At 46.6% G+C, this 16,101-nt stretch overlaps 1 protein-coding gene across 1 annotated transcript in view; it reads right to left on the bottom strand.

The window, feature by feature from the left end:
* The window catches only part of COQ8A (coenzyme Q8A), a 50,318-nt gene extending 45,050 nt beyond the window's left edge, over window positions 1–5,268 (bottom strand). The window contains exon 1 of the mRNA XM_007167190.2: window positions 5,148–5,268. The gene's annotated coding sequence lies outside the window, so the exon portion shown is untranslated. The remainder of the gene's footprint in view (window positions 1–5,147) is intronic.
* Window positions 5,269–16,101: the final 10,833 nt, after the last annotated feature.

Below are 16,101 nucleotides of genomic sequence, written 5' to 3'. Positions count from 1 at the left end.
CCCCGAGCTCTCCGTCTGTGGCACTCACAATGGTCACCCGATGGCTCCGTCCACCTGAGTCAGTACCACCCTCCTCAGCCTTTCCCGCGGGTCCCACCCTCTCCCCTGAAATCCTCTCCTGGGTTCCCATGGCTCACCCCGCCCCTCATCTCAACCTCCCTCACCAGCTCCTCTTCCCCCTCCACCTCCACAGGAGTCCCCAGGCCTGGTCCCCAGCCCCATCCTCCCTGGTCTATACGCTGTCCCCTGGGCTGCTTCAGCCTCCCCACGGGCTGGCGGCTCCCCCAGGACCGTGCATCCCATTCCCAGGCCGGGCAGGCCATCTCAACCACTGGCCCAATTCTAGAACAAATCCAGTTATACACATGCCACGTCTCTCCCTCCAAGTCCCACGGGCACCGATGAAGGGGCACAGGGAACCCGGGGGGTGGGGAGGACGGAACCGTTCTGGACCTTGACTGTGGTAATGGTTACATGACTATATGCATTTGTCAAACTGCACAACAGCACACTAGAAAGTGTGAATTTACTGTATGCAAATTGTACCTTAATAAAAAAGGGTAGGAAAAAAGTCCCGCAGGCACCTAAACCCCTTCCCATCTAAAACTAACATCACCATCTTCCTGCCGCCAGCCCAGCTCTGCCCCCTCTGTTTTCAGCAGTGACACCACCATCCACCCCAAACAGTCCCCACCCCTCCTGCCACTAGAAATCTCAGCCCAGTGGCCAAGCAGTAACTTAGTCTAGAGATTCCACCTGCACAGATTTATAATCTCTTGAATCTACGCCTTCATTCCACCTCCCCACTACCCGCCACCTGGGACTCAGGCCGCCCTCACTTCTCACAGGCCGCCTCACGGGTCTCCCTCCCCATCCACCCTGACCCCTCAAAGTGACCCATTCCAAGACCCATTCTGCACAGCCTGCCTGCCTGAGTGCCCTCCCCTCTCCTCCCCACAGCAGCGCCCACCTTTGCCCCTCCCTGCTCAGGCGTCAGCTTCGGATCCTTCTCTCCCATGGAAACCTGTTCATCCTTCAGGCCCTAGCTCCTAGACCTCCCAGCACAGGAAGGCAGTTTCCCGGCCCTTTTCCAGCAGAACCAGCACCGCTGCGCCCTGGGTTCCCACAGCAGAGGAGTGCACCCGCCCTAGGTCCTGCACAGTCTGCCAGTACCCACAGGTACCCACGTCCACTGTGCGCATGCCAGGGCAGGAAGCCGCCTCCCTCTCTGTCAGAGCCCCCTAGGCTGCAGCTGAGTTGTGGGCGCCCAGGGAACCCTTTCTGGCCTGAACTGAACTGTCAGCTGAAAATTACCAGGAGCCCTATGCCAAAGCCCCGCTGGCCCCCCGACCCTACGGAAGCACAAGTGGCAGCAATGCTGTTCAGAATATCCTAAACTCCTAAGGGCAGATCACACAAGCTGCTTCAACAGGAAGTGGGGTGGGGGACTCACCCCAATCTGCTCCCTAGCCCAGCCTCCCACTGCTCCCCTCCCACTCCCCACCCTCCGGCCAGACTGCACTCACCCCTACCAGGCACTCACCCACCCAATGCCTCTGCTCAAAGGGCCCACTGCCTGGACCAATGCTACTCAAAGAATGGTCCTTGGACTCATATTGTCATCCTCGATGAGATAACAGGAGCAAGCGCTCAGAAACCTTCACAGCAATTTAGCAGTGTCAGGACACGTTTACTGTGTTTTGCAAAAGCACTGGTCTGCAACAAACTGGGAAAAAATAAAACCTGGCCTTCAGCACAGAGCGTCTGGGAAGCACTGGCCCCTCACCCCTCCAAACTCCCGCCTCCTCCTGCTGACATCCTGCTCATTCTCAGAGTCCCAGCTAACATGCCTTCTCCTCCAAGCGCCTTGCCGTTTCCACCAGCCAGAAGTGGTCTGATCTAGACCCCGAGTCCAAACCACACTGAGGGTGTTTAGGTGGTATCTGCACGCCCCTTATTACAATTCCCTGAGGTCCGGGAACCAAGGAATTGTTCACTTTTATATTTCCAATGCCACGCTCAAGGCAGACAATCAATCAATATTTGTTCAAGGAGTGAATAACCCACAGTTCTAGAGCAGGCTTTTCTTCAGGGCAGGATGTGGAGAAGCACCAACCCTTAGAGCACACAGGGATTTTCCAGGTTTCTACCAAGTGCAGCCCCTCTCCCTCAGCCCAGATGGAAATGGGATATTTTAAAAAGCAAGTCGAGGAGTCCGTCACTATTCACTACAACAGAACCTACAATACCCTGAAAGGGCAAGGTGAGTGAAAAACACTCAGCTTTCTCATGAATCCTTCTCTACATGCACAGAGTAAAAATAAAGCACACCCAAGTATGAAGAATAAAAAGAGATTTTTCAGGGTCATTTCCAATGTTAGATATTCCGTGGGCCCCTGACCTCAAAGCAAAAGGTCAAGGGCTCAGGAGCCTGTAACCCCCCAACAAACATGCTTGTGGACAGACCAGTGGATACCCACTTGGGTTTGAAAAGTGTGGGGAGCAGCCCACCCAGACACAGGGTCTGCCTCAGAGTCAGCAGACCCCATCCCCCCAATAGGTGCAACTCCTCAAGGAGCAGGGCCCTTGCACTCCCCCTCTCCCACTGGCTCTTCTTTCTACTGGCTCTCCCAGGTTCCTGGCTGTTGTTTAGCAAGAATGCTGGAACTATTTCCAGATGCCACTGTCAGATCAAGACAACTCTCTAAATATTCCTGTCTAATTTTGCACACAGCTCTTGTTTCAACTAACAAAGATAATGACTCAGTGCCCACGGCTCTTGATGGAAAATCATCGTGCCAAGTTTGGAGCTTCCCAATAATACGCTGTAAACTTCTTTCCGAGAAAAGAGAAGTGACCTCCCTGTCCAGATGCTTTTCTATAGGCAAGAAAGGGCACCCAAAAGACACCCTAACTAACCAAGGAATGTTATGGGAAAATCCTGATACATCCCCATAGGATCAATTAACAACAAGAAAAACAAATTCATCGTAGGGGTTTCAGATGTTTTTCCTTGCCCTGTACAATAATCACCATTCTTCACTTTTCTGCATCCCCAGCAGTTTGGGACTTTGAGGTTTGGGGCATAAATTCTGGGTTACAGTGAAGGCAAAATCTAGACTCAGAAGTAGTGTCTTTCCCTGCACAAAAAGAAATGGCTCACTGTCTCTGATGCTTCAATCAACTGTAAAAGAACTGTACAAATTGTACACGTGTCCATTCTGCACTCCTGGGTAGCCTCTCTCTTGGAGGAGTACACGGCACATGTACATACCCCCACATATATGTCTGAAACGCAGCCACACACTTACTCTCTGCAGACACAGGCCTGGCACCCTCCCACATCATAAGACATGTCTCAGCAAACCAGTAAGGATGGGCAAAGCATCACCTTGGAAAAGCCACTTATGGATAACTGAATTGGCCTTTCCGCCAGCATTCAGACAGCGTAAACTTGTTTGCTCACTATTTAAAAACTGCCCCATGGTTATTTCATATGTATATCTCCCACAGTCTTGCAAAGTCCCCAAAGACAGAAAGCACAAGTCTCCCACTTCTTTTGTACTCTGGACCCAGCCAGTCACTGCCATGCACCCAGCAGGCACAGCAAATGACCATGGGTTTCTACCTCCTATCTCACTCCTATCCTCCCAGGTGCAGAGTGGGGGACTCCATTAAAGCCCAACCTACAGGGCTTCTATCATTGGTTTAGGACAAAGATGCTACCCTTTAAATAAACCTCTCAGCCAGTCATGGACAGGTCCTAGGGGGCCTCTGGCAGCATGGGAAGACTCTTTTTACAGTTTTACCTCAGTGGTTCTCAACCAAGGTTGCTTTTGTCCTCTAGGAGACATGTGGCAATGTCTGGAGACATTTTTGGTTGTCACAAATAGTGTATGTGTGTGTGTGTGTGTGTGTGTGTGTGTGTGTGTGTGTGTCGGGGGGGGGAGTGCTACTAGCATCTAATGGATAGAGGCCAGGGATGTTGCTGAAGGTTGAGAAACCCTATCTTATGTGACACACACGTAAGTGCTGAAAGCACCTTAGTTCACTTTTCCTTTGAGTTGCCCAAGGTCAGGCCCAAAATCCTAACCCTGCCTTGTCTGCATTATTTGCAAAGTTGAAAACGCCCAAAGTCATCACCAGTCTTAAAGATGCTGCTCCTGAGAACCACCAGCCCCCCCTTTGTTTCTTCTCCGGAGAAGGGCCCTCCTGCCAGCATAACCCACCCATGCACAGCATGACAATTGGCAGGCTAGCATCAGGCATGCTCAAATCCTTTGGCAACAAGTTAGACCTGGCAGGCCCAGCGCTTCAGTCTTCTGTCACGCACACCCAAGGCGCAAGTGAGCGTGGACAAGTTTTCCAATGGGCTGCAGGCCCTACCCTGGATGAGAGGCTGCACGTAAGTCTCTCACCCTTCAGAGGACTGGCACCTGTCATCCAAATGGAGAGCTCCAGCATCCAGGCCTGCCCCCGCAGCATTTTCCATCCCACAAGGCACATGGGAGAACTGGCCTGGGTTTGGCAGAGGGGCAGAGACTGGGCAAAGGCACGAGTTTAGGCAATTAAGCCCAAACCATTCACAAGACCCCCAGCGTTTGGAAAAGTAGGAGGAGGGGCCAAAGAAAAGCCAACGGAGGAAAGGACCAAGAAGGGTCCTCTTTCCCAAGTTCACCCAAAACCCCCAACTGTGGAACCCAATAGCTGGCTCGGGTCAAGGGAGTCAAAGTCCTGACACAAACCTGGGGCCAGGGGCAATTAGCGCCCCTGAGACAGTGCAAAGGGGTCTAGGCGTGAAGAGAAATATTATCATGAGAAAGCGAGGCAGGAAAGCAGTACTGGCGACCAAGAGACAAGGAAGGCATCAGGTCACCGGGGCTGCTCGGCGCGTTCCGGGGACCCATGGCTCCAGCACGCGGCCCTCGGCCCCTCCCCGAGACACGTATGGGCTAAGGTGGGCACGGGGGTAGGAGACAGCCGCAGGGCGCCCAACGCGCCGCGGCCCGGAGCTTGGAGCAAATGAAACTCGCAAAGGGGAAGCCGCGCTGTTACTTGAGAATACAAGAAGGGCCCAAGCGGGTGGTGAGCGCAGCTCTGGCCGCAGGCAGACGGCGCCCAGGGCACGCGGTGGGCGGCAGCCTTACCCGGCTGCAGGAAGCTGGGATCCGCGGTCACCTTTGCGCAGCCCCCGCGCGCTCGCCGTAGCGTTAGCACCCGGCACGCGCTCCGGATCTGTTTACCAATTCGCCCTAGCCCAGAGACCCAGCGCCGGGAGCCCCGCCCCGCAGGCCGCTCCCATTGGCTGCGCCGCCACTCGCCCCCAGTCCGACGTCGCGCGGCGCGGGGCAGCGTGCACAGCCCATGCGCTCGACCCGCGGCCAATCGGGACGGAGGGCAGAGAGAGAGGAGCCAATGGGAGGCCGCCCCAGCGCGCGGGCCCCTCCCGTTCTTCCCTACCGCCGGCCCTTTCCTCTAGTTGGGAAGGCTGGGTAAAGGCCGGGTTGCGAGGGTGGGTGCTCGATGCGGGTGCACCCCGAGAACTAGCCTTTCGGCAGATGAGGCGGCGGGCGCAGCCGCGGTGGCCAGCGGTTGGATGTCACGCCCCGGCCGGTGCTCGCCGGGCCTCCGAGCGGGACTGGAGGGGAGGCGGTGGAAGGAGCTGAAGTGACTGCAGCGGGCCGGCCCGTGCTCTCCTTTATGTAACGAGGGCCCCCTCCCAGTTCCCACAAAAGACTCCCACAGAAGTCGGAAGCGCTGTGGGCCGCTGAGTGAGGGCCCGCCTCCGGCGGCCGGCCCCGCCCACATGTTGCGTTTCTCTTCTGGCTGCCAGTGTTGGCCCTGTGGGCGCGTCCCAGGCTGGGTCGCCCGAGCAGTGGCCCCGGTGCGTACGGGGTCGTATACCCCTAGTCGGCAAGGCTCTTCGCGGAGGCCGGCCCTCCTCCGAGTAGTGGGCACAGGCAAGCAGGTGGAAGGAGCGAAAGCGAGCCCTGCGGCGGGCGGCCGGCTTGATAAGAAGCGGAAGACAGGGAGCTGCTCCCTGAGGTAGTGCCTCCTCCCAAACGGAGTGGCTCCAAGTCTCCTCGTCAGCCCGAGATATCACACCTGAGCCTCAGTTGTCTTGACCGTTTCCACTCCCTGGTCTGCAGCTCTGTCCAGGGATGTCGGTGGAGCAAAGGGAAATCAGAACAATTTAGTGGCTCTTTCACAAAACTAAATATTCAAGCCAACGGATTGTCCTTTATTCCGAGATGATTTTGATGAATTAACATTTAACATTTTGGAAACTTGTTTACTATTACTACTTAGGAAAATTGACCGTTGTATGCTGATGCCTGCAATGGGGGGAGAGGGTTGTGATAAAATCCAGACGTGAACCGAGCTTCACCGTTCCTCATGGACGCTGGAGCCCGGCGTCCAGGCCGTCCCGGCCGTGGGACCTGAGCTGAGGCAGCGTGTCCCCCGCAGCGCAGAAGCGGAGCGTGCGGGACCGGGGTGGCACAGCTGTGAGCTTCTCTGGCCGGGTCCTCTGCGCTGCTGGGTCTCCTCTGCAGGAACGTTCACGTACTCTTACCAGTCCAAATTCTGCACACACACCCCACCCCCAATCATCTCCACATTAAGTACAACGTATATTTTGAGAGAGAATTACGGAGATTTTGACAAGTTTCAAGGAACTGCCCCAAGCAGGGTGGGGCTAAGAACTGGGAACTTGCCTTGAGTACGCAACTGGCTCCCTTTTACCACACAGGAGAGAAAGTTCCAGCCCCCCTGGGTTAGGCCTTCAAGAGATGTCCGTCCATTGCTCCCTTCTAAGCTAACTGTTCCTTTAACTGCCTGTGTTCCTCCAACCCCTGCCAGCGTTGTGACCTCTACCACTGCCCATAGGATAATGGAGTCCCCGGTTCATCCCTTCCCGTAATGTACAAACTCCACCTGGTGAGACTTCACTGGGAAGAGGGTGTGATTTTCATCAGCTCCAGCTTCTGCCGAAGGGGAGAGAGGATGTGGTGCTTTAGTGAGGAGGGAATTGGGTACTTCCATGCCAGTTCAGTCTCACTCCACCAGCAATGCCAGGGTTAGATTTTCTCTAAAGTACCTGAAGACCAGCATTACCCAGTACCATAAACATTAGTTTTTCTTCAGAGACCACCAGTCTAGTTTACTGGAGAAATACCCCCCAACTAGTTTATGCAAGTTGTGAAATATGAAATTATGTGAAATGTGAAATTATGACCTCAGCTTTATTGTGCTAAAAACACCCTTCTTTCCTGATCTGATTTTTTTATTGCAAAGATTTCCCCCATTAACCCTCCAACACTGTTGGTGGGAATATAAGTTGGTACAATTATTATGGAGAACAGTAGGGAGGTTCCTTAAAAAACTAGAAATAGCACTACCATATGATCCAGCAATCCCACTCCTGGGCATATGTCTGGAGAAAACCATAATTCAAAAAGATACATGCACCCCAATGTTCATTGCAGTACTATTTACAATAGCCCGGACGTGGAAGCCACCTAAATGTCCATCGACAGTGGAATGGATAAAGAAGATGTGGTACACATATACAATGGAATATTACTCCGCCATTAAAAAAGAACAAAATAGGGCTTCCCTGGTGGCGCAGTGGCTGGGAATCCGCCTGCCACTGCAGGGGACACGGGTTTGAGCCCTGGTCCGGGAAGATCCCACATGCCGCAGAGCAACTAGGCCCGTGTGCCACAACTACTGAGCCTGCACTCTAGAGCCCGCGAGCCACAACTACTGAGCCCGTGTGCTGCAACTACTGAAGCCCGCACGCCTAGAGCCTGTGCTCCGCAACAAGAGAGGCCACCACAATGAGAAGCCCGCACACCACAACAAATAGTAGCCCCTGCTCGCCACAACTAGAGAAAGCCTGCATGCAGCAGCAAAGACCCAACGCAGCCAAAAATAAAATAAGTAAAATAAAATAAATAAATTTTAAAAAATAATAATAATAATAATGCCATTTGCAGCAACATGGATGGACCTAGAGATTGTCATCCTGAGTGAAGTAAGTCAGACAGAGAAAGACAAATATTCGCTTACATGTGGAATCTAAAAAAATTGTACAAGTGAACTTATTTACAAAACAAATAGAGTCACAGATGTAAAAAACAAACTTATGGTTAGCAGGGGGAGGGATAAATTGGGAGATTGGGATTGACATACACACACTCCTATATATAAAATAAATAGCTAATAAAGACCTACTGTATAGCACAGGGAACTCTACTCAATACTCTGTAATAATCTATATGGGAAAAGAATCTAAAAAAGAGTGGATATATGTATAAATGACTCACTTTGCTGTACAGCAGAAATTAACACAACATTGTAAATCAACTACACTCCAATAAAAATTTTTTTTAAAAAAGGTTCCCCCATTACTTCAAGTTAAAGATTCCTTCAAATTATTTTTTGGTTATGATAATGGCATTGTAGTTAGGTTTTTTTTTAAAAGAGTCCTTATGTTTTAGATATACACACTGAATTATTTCCAGATGAAATAATAAAATGCATGGGATTAGTTTCAAAATGCTACAGGGCTGGAGGGAACAATGGGTCATGAGTTGATAACTGAGGAAGGAGAATGATGGATATATTGGGGTTCATATTCTGTCTCTTTATGTTTGTTTGAAATTCTCCATAAAAAAGTTAAAATAAAAAAGAAATCTGGGCCAAAAAAACCCAGTTGGAAGATAATACTAATAATGAAGGCAGAGTGAACGACAAGAAAACAACGAATAACAATCGTTACTACTCTTCTAGGTATAAACTCACTACAAAGTAAGAGCAAGGATGAATCTAACTGTAGCTGATAAAGAGACAGCCAGAAAATTCAAAATTAGCAAGAAGATATTTGAAGCATGGATTTATTCACTATGTACCTCACTCTGAGTGTCTGAGTGCCTGAGGTATTATTGATTATATGATACGTCATCTTAATTATCGACTTTTTAAAAAATTTATCTTAAACGTCTAAAAATTTACATTTTTGTGTATCTTTTCTAATGGGCATAATATATTACTACAGTATTATTCAAAACACACACAAATCTGTGTATACATACATGCACATGTACGTATATACATATTCTCCCAATAATCAAAGATGCCAATGCCTGGGACGTTTGGGTGAGAAGCATGATGCTGCAGCAATTCCCCTCTGATCTCAAAATTTCTTCCTTAATAGCAGAGACAGAGAAGGCAATTATCAATTTTTACCACTCCACTCAATTATTCCTATCAGCATACAAACCTTTTAACTGTTTCTCACTCTTCATCCCATCTCCATTTCTCTGCTCCCATTTTCAGCAAACTCATGGAAGAATTGCCTATGTTCATTTTCTCCTCCTCCTTTTCTTCCATTCTACCTGAATCAATCTAGTCAGCTTTACCCCCCATCATTCCCATAAACTGCTCACCAGTGATCTCCATGTTGCCAAATCAAGTAGTCAATCCTCAGATCTCATCTTGAACTATCAGCAGCATTTGACACAGTTGATCACTCCCTTCTTTTTTCTTAGTGGTTGCCCTGGGGTATAATTAACACAACAGTCTAGTTCAAATTAATACTAACTTAATTTCAATAATATACAAAAACTTTGCTCCTATATGGCTCTGTTCTCCCCCCTCTTTTGTACTGTTACTATTATACAAGTTGTATCTCTGTTCATTTTATGCCCATCCCCACAGATTTACCATTGTTGCTTTATGCAGTTATTTTTTTAATCAGGCAAAAAAGTAAGAGTTACCAACAAAAATATACCTATGCTGCCGTTTATATTTACCTATATAGTTTCTTTTCCATTTTCTTTATTTCGCCATGTGGATTCAAGTTATTGTCCTTTCATCTCAGCCTGAAGGACACACTTTCTTTCTTACAGAGTGTATGTTCTAGTGATGAATGCCCTTGGTTTTGTTTATTTAGGAACGTCTTAATTTCTCCTTCATTTTTAAAGAATAGTTTTGCTAGATATAGAATGTTTCATTGACAGGGGTTTTTTTTCTTCAGTACTTTATATCATGCCACAGATTTCTGCCTTCCATGTTTCTGATGAGAAATCAGATGTCAATCCTATTAAGGATCTTCATGCATGATGAGTTGCTTCTTTCTTGCTGTTTTCAAGACTCTCTCTGTCTTTGTCTTTTGACAGTTTGATTATCATGTGTCTAGTTGTTTCTCCTATCTGAGTTTATTCTATGTAGACTTCAGTGTGCTTCTTAGACATATAGATTAATGTTTTTAATCAAAATTGGGAAGTTTTCTGCCATTATTTCCTCAAATATTCTTTATGTCTTTTTTTCCCCTCTCTCTTCTCCTTCTAGAACTCCCATTATAGGTATGTTGCTATATTTGATGATATCCCACAGATTTCTGAGGTTGTGTTCATTTTTCTTCATTTTTTTTCCTTTCTTTTCTTCAGACTGGATCATCTGAATTGGTTCCTATCTTCAATTTCATTGATTCTTTCTCTGGCCTGCTCAAATCCACTGTTGAGTTCCTCTAGTGAATTTTTCATTTTACTTACTGTATTTTTCAACTCTAGAACTTCTATTTGACTATTTTTTAATAATTTCTATCTTTTTATTGATATTCCTTATTTGGTGAGACATCATTCGCATATAAACCCAGGGTTTGTTGTTGCTGCTGCTTATTTGTACTAGTATTCTTTGTTTGCTTAGTGACTTTTCTGAACTCATTCTATAAAGTCTGATTTTGTTGTATGTGGCCACTGAAGTCTCTACTCAGTTAGCTTAGTGGTGAGCTAATGATAGACAGAGATTTCCTTAAATGCCTGGAACTAATAAATCATCCAGTCTTTGCTGAGGGACTCCGTGTGCACGCTGGGGCATGATTTCAACACTCAGCCAGGCGGTTGACGACTCTTCCTCAACCTAACTTCCTGCTTGTGCAGAGCCTCACAGTCAGAGGTGAGATCTCAGTGCCTTCCCTGAGCATATGCCCAGCCCTGCCACGTGTGTGGCCTTCTAGAGTCCCAAGAATATGTTAGATTTTCAAAGTCCCTGTGGATGTCTCATTCCCCAGCTCTCCTTAAGCTTTCTGGTTAGTCTATTGTTTGTCTCAACTGTGATCCACTGCCTCAGGCAGCTGCAAAGTTAAAACACATGTCTGTAAAATTTTTTTTTTTTTTTTGACAGATGCTTCTTAGGAAAAATGGTTTTCACACTGGGTAAGCTTGAGTCAGGTCACATACAGACAGCCTTGCCAGTGGAGTCTTCCAGAGAACCACCAGACAGGTAAAATAATGACAATGCTCTGAGAATTTGGCTTTGAAAAAGTTCCAGTTCCATTATGCTCCCTTGGCCAGGCTGAACCAGGAATGTGGACTGTTATTTTTCAAGCTACCACATAGCTGGAGGTGGGGGGGGGGGGGTGGAGGCAGGGCACGGGTGAGACTAAAGCAAGTTACACCACCACAAAGCTCATTTTTCTTAATGAGATTCAGCCATTTTTCTTCACTCCCCAGGTTACTGCAAGCCTTTGGTTAGTTTTCAGAGTTCTGAAAAAAAACGTTGATTCTGAATATTTTTGCCAGTTTTTTCACTATTTTTGTGGAGGACAGAATTTTCAAATGCCCTTCCTTTGCCATTTTCTCTAATATCACCCCACTCCCTCCTTCTTGAAACAGTTTTTAAAATTTAGCCCCTGGAACATTATACTCTCCTGGTTATCCTTCTGAGAACCAGCCTTTTCTCCTCAATTTCACTTGCTGGGTCTTCCTCATCTTCCTGACTTCTAAATGTTGGAGGGCCTCAGGACCCAGTCCTTGTATCCCTTCTCTGTCTGCACCCACTCTCTTAGTGATCTCATCCACTTCCCATAACCTGACAACTTCCAAAGTTTTACCTCCGGCACGAACCTCTCCTGTGAATTCCAGACTCACAAATCCAACAGCCTATAAGGATCTTCACTACGATGTCCACTAGATATCAAACTCAAAATGTCCAAGACTGAACCCTTGATTTACCACCCATCCCTGCTCCTCCCCTAAGGCTCCCTGCCTCAAATAAGTGGCCTTCATTCACTGCTCAGACCAAAGACCTTGGCATTCCCCTTGACTACTCTGTTTCTTTCATACTTCACATCAAATCCATGAGCAAATTCTTCCACTCTATCTGAAAAATACACCTTGGATCAGCCAATTTTTGCCTCAGCATCCCTGCCACCCTAGTTCAAACCAACATCTTCTTTCACCTGAATTATTCTAAATAGCCAATGAACTGGTCTTCTGTTTCCACACATCATCTTACAGTGATCCTTTTTTGTTTGTTTCTTTGCTTGAAAACAAAAGTCAGATCATGTTATTTCTAAACTCAAACCCCTCTGATGGCTTCTCATCCCACTCAGAATGAAATCCAACATTATTACATTGCTCTGTAAGACCCAGCATAATCTTACCCCCAGGTATCTTTCAGATGTTATTTTCAATTGCCCTCTCCCTCTCTAATTTTATTCCAACCAAACAAGGCCTCCTTTCAGTATTCGCCTAGCATGCCAAGAACGGTCCCATGTCACACTTTGCACTTACCCTTCCTTCTGCCTGGAATACTCATCCCTCAGACATCCTCATGGCTCACTCCCATGCTTTATGTGGTTCTGTGACAAAATGTCACCTTATTAGGGAATCCTTTCCTGATCATCCTACCAAAACATGACCTATCCTGTTCCTTAACTTGTCTTAAGAGGACTCTTTATTCCCTTATCTTGCATTATTTTTCTTCCTTGTACTTTTTATCACCTAACATATTTCTATTTGTTTACTTGTTTGTTTAATCATCTGTATCCCCCAACTGGAATGTAAGTTTTATGAGAGCAAAATCTTTGTTTCTTTAGTTCACCATTGTACTCCCAGAACCTAGAACACTTCCTGGCAAATAGTAAGTTTATGGTTAAGAACATGGACCTTGGACCCAGAATGTGTGGATTAGAAACCCAGCTCTGCTACTTACTAACTCTGTGACCCTGAGGTAGTTGCTCAACTTTTCTGTGCCTCAGTTTCCTCCTTTGTAAAATGAGGATAATACTAATATCTATATGTAATAGGGTTGTTGAGGATTAAATGAATTAATATATGTAAAGTACTTAAGATGGTGCCTATCGCATGTATACTTTATATAATTCTAGTTATTATTTTTGCTTAATAAGTGAATGATAAACCCAACATTGTAACATGTATCATGTATTCAGCAAGATACTATATTAATATCCATTTTTCACTAAATTGTTACCATACATACACCTGAAAATGACTTCTAGATTTTGAAATGAAAAAAATTTAAAAAGGACCACATTTTCTGCAATTTCATCTAATTTATTAGCTATGGTGTTTCAAGTACTTTTAGACCATCTTGATATTACTAACCCATAGTAAAAATCAACTAGTTTACTTAATAATTGCATCTTTCATTTCTAAGTCAAAGCTTAGTCTTTATTGATAATACTTAGAAAATGTATATACTGGTTGCAATATTTTCTCTTTAACACTAGGTTCTGAAGTAGAAGAGCTTAATTTTATGGCTAAGAGGTTGATAAATCATAACTTTCAGACCTGGAGAAAAAATTCTGAGGCACTTTTGTAGAATTATGATTTTCGTTCTCCACATTACCTAGTAGTGTTCAACATCAGTATTCATTTTGATTCTGTTAAAGAAAAAAAATTCATGGCACTTGTTAAAGATGGTAAAGCAGACATTATTCAGGCCCATTGCTATAAGTACAGGGACCACTGCAGTAGGAATTTGCAGGAGGGAGAGAGATTGGGCTCAACTCTGAATATAACATAGGCAAGTGGGAATTTACAGCCAAGGAGCAGGGTGAGAGGTGAGTGTATGGAAAATAACTAAGAGGAAACATTAGGGGTAAAGGGGATTCTAGCTAAACTAACCTAACAGGATTCTTGCTGAAGACAGGCCAGGGTGATCAGACAACACCTGGGGGATGGTGGAGGATGGGGAGCCTGATCAGATATCGAGCGATCAGACGTGGAGGAGGCGGGTTCTTGCTAAACCGACTCAGCTGGGCTCTCGATAAAGCTGGATCTTACAGGGAAATGCACAGATGGGCCTAGGAGAAGGTTCAGGAGCCTGTCCAAAGTTTGGTCAAACAAAGAAGCTTGACAGTCAAGCAAAGAATCTTTGTCAATTCCTGGACCATTTGGCGTATATATTAAACAGCATGTGGCTAAGAATAAAAACAACTCATAACTGTGTGATAGTCAAAACCGCCAGTTCAGGAGGAGTTGTTTCAAAGTGGGAAGATGCCTGAGCAACTGGGTCAGAGCCTGCAGGCCTCCTCTCCTCAGGCTGCCCAGTGTGAGCGCCCCACACCACCAGGGCTCTGTTACAGGAAAACAGTTGTTTAATATCTATTTTCTTCCTTAAATGTAAGAAAGTAGGAATGAAAACAAATTCCACTACTTTTTTTTTTTTCAATTTTTATTTATTTATTTATTTATTTTTGGCTGTGTTGGGTCTTTGTTGCTGTGCACGGGCTTTCTCTAGTTGCGGCGAGCGGGGGCTACTCTTCGCTGCGGTGAGCAGGCTTCTCATTGCGGTGGCTTCTCTTGTTGCGGAGCATGGGCTCCAGGTGTGCGGGCTCAGTAGTTGTGGCACGCGGGCTTAGCAGTTGTGGCGCACGGGCTTAGTCGCTCCACGGCATGTGGGATCTTCCTGGACCAGGGCTCGAACCCGTGTCCCGTGCATTAGCAGGTAGATTCTTAACCACTGCGCCACCAGGGAAGCCCTCCACTACTGTTTTAAGTACGTGAATTTCCCACGACACCTTCACAAACCACTGTGTGGGAACGCTGGGTAGGGTGAGCCCCCTTTCCCTAAAACTTTTTCTTACTTCTAAAAAATTTTGAACGTTTTAATAGATTTCAATCTTCCATTAGGTAATACATTCACAGGATTTTTAAACAATTATTCTGAAAAGGTTTGCAGTGAAAATTCTCCCCCTACTCCATGTCTCTCCCACCCACTTCCCAACCCCAATGCCCCCCACACCCCTACACCCTCCCACTCAAATGCAACCACTGTTCTTAAGTTTTTTGTCTCTTTTCAAAGTTTCTTCATACATATGTAAGCAAATACAAACATACAGCCCTATATTTTATACTGACGCTCATACTGCACACTATGTTCTGTTTTTTGATTTAAGATTACGTATAGCTCTTTCCAAATTAGTATGTAGATAAGTGTCCTCATTCTTTTTTCAGTATTATGTTATGTGCATGAACCATAATTTATTTAACCAGTCTCCTGTTGATGGTCATGCAGACTGTTTCAATTCTTTTGCTATTTCAAACAAAAGTAACAGGGATAATCCTGTTTTCAAAATGTGATTGATTTGGACCCAAGCAAGCCTGGGTTGGTGCACCAAGAAAGCAGAGCCAGTGCAGAGCCCACAAGTGCCCCCCCTGTGCTCTGAGACCTGACACCCATGACTCACTGGTTCCAAGATTAGTCACGTATGCCCAAACACCCCATGGTGAAAACAGATCATTTCTGGAGCACCAGGAATGCACCATCACAGGCCGCAATCTGAGGAGGTTGCTGGACTCAGAAAAGTTCAACCGAATCAGCTAAGGGAATGACTTCAAGGGACTCCCAAGCCTGTTCAACTAAGGCAAGCCTAATGACTGTAATTAGCTGACTGCACAGTTAGAAGTGATTAAGCACATTACAGAAGAGGCTCAGCTCCCTGCAACTGGAAGCATCCCAGCTCAGCCCACTAGCAATGTCGGCTGCTTTCCTCTCCGTTTTCTTAGCCTTTGCAGCACATGTCTGCCTTCACCGTAGGGTTATGATTTTTCTTTTCCAGATTAACTTCTTTTCAACACACTGTAGCATATGGACATTAGCCAAGTATGCCTAATCATTGGTTTAATTTTTCCACTTTAAAATTGAAATATAGGGAATTCCCTGGCGGTCCAGTGGTTAGGACTTCATGGCGCTCTCACTGCCGGAGGCCCGGGTTCAATCCCTGGTGGGGGAAGAAGATTCCTGCAAGCCACGAGGTGTGGCCAAAAACATAAAATAAAATAAAAT

This window comes from Balaenoptera acutorostrata, chromosome 1, assembly GCF_949987535.1.
Source record: "Balaenoptera acutorostrata chromosome 1, mBalAcu1.1, whole genome shotgun sequence".
In the NCBI taxonomy this organism is placed as follows: Eukaryota; Metazoa; Chordata; class Mammalia; order Artiodactyla; family Balaenopteridae; genus Balaenoptera; species Balaenoptera acutorostrata.
The sequence above is the reverse complement of the archived record's forward strand: the minus strand, read 5'-3'. Positions and strand labels throughout refer to the sequence as shown.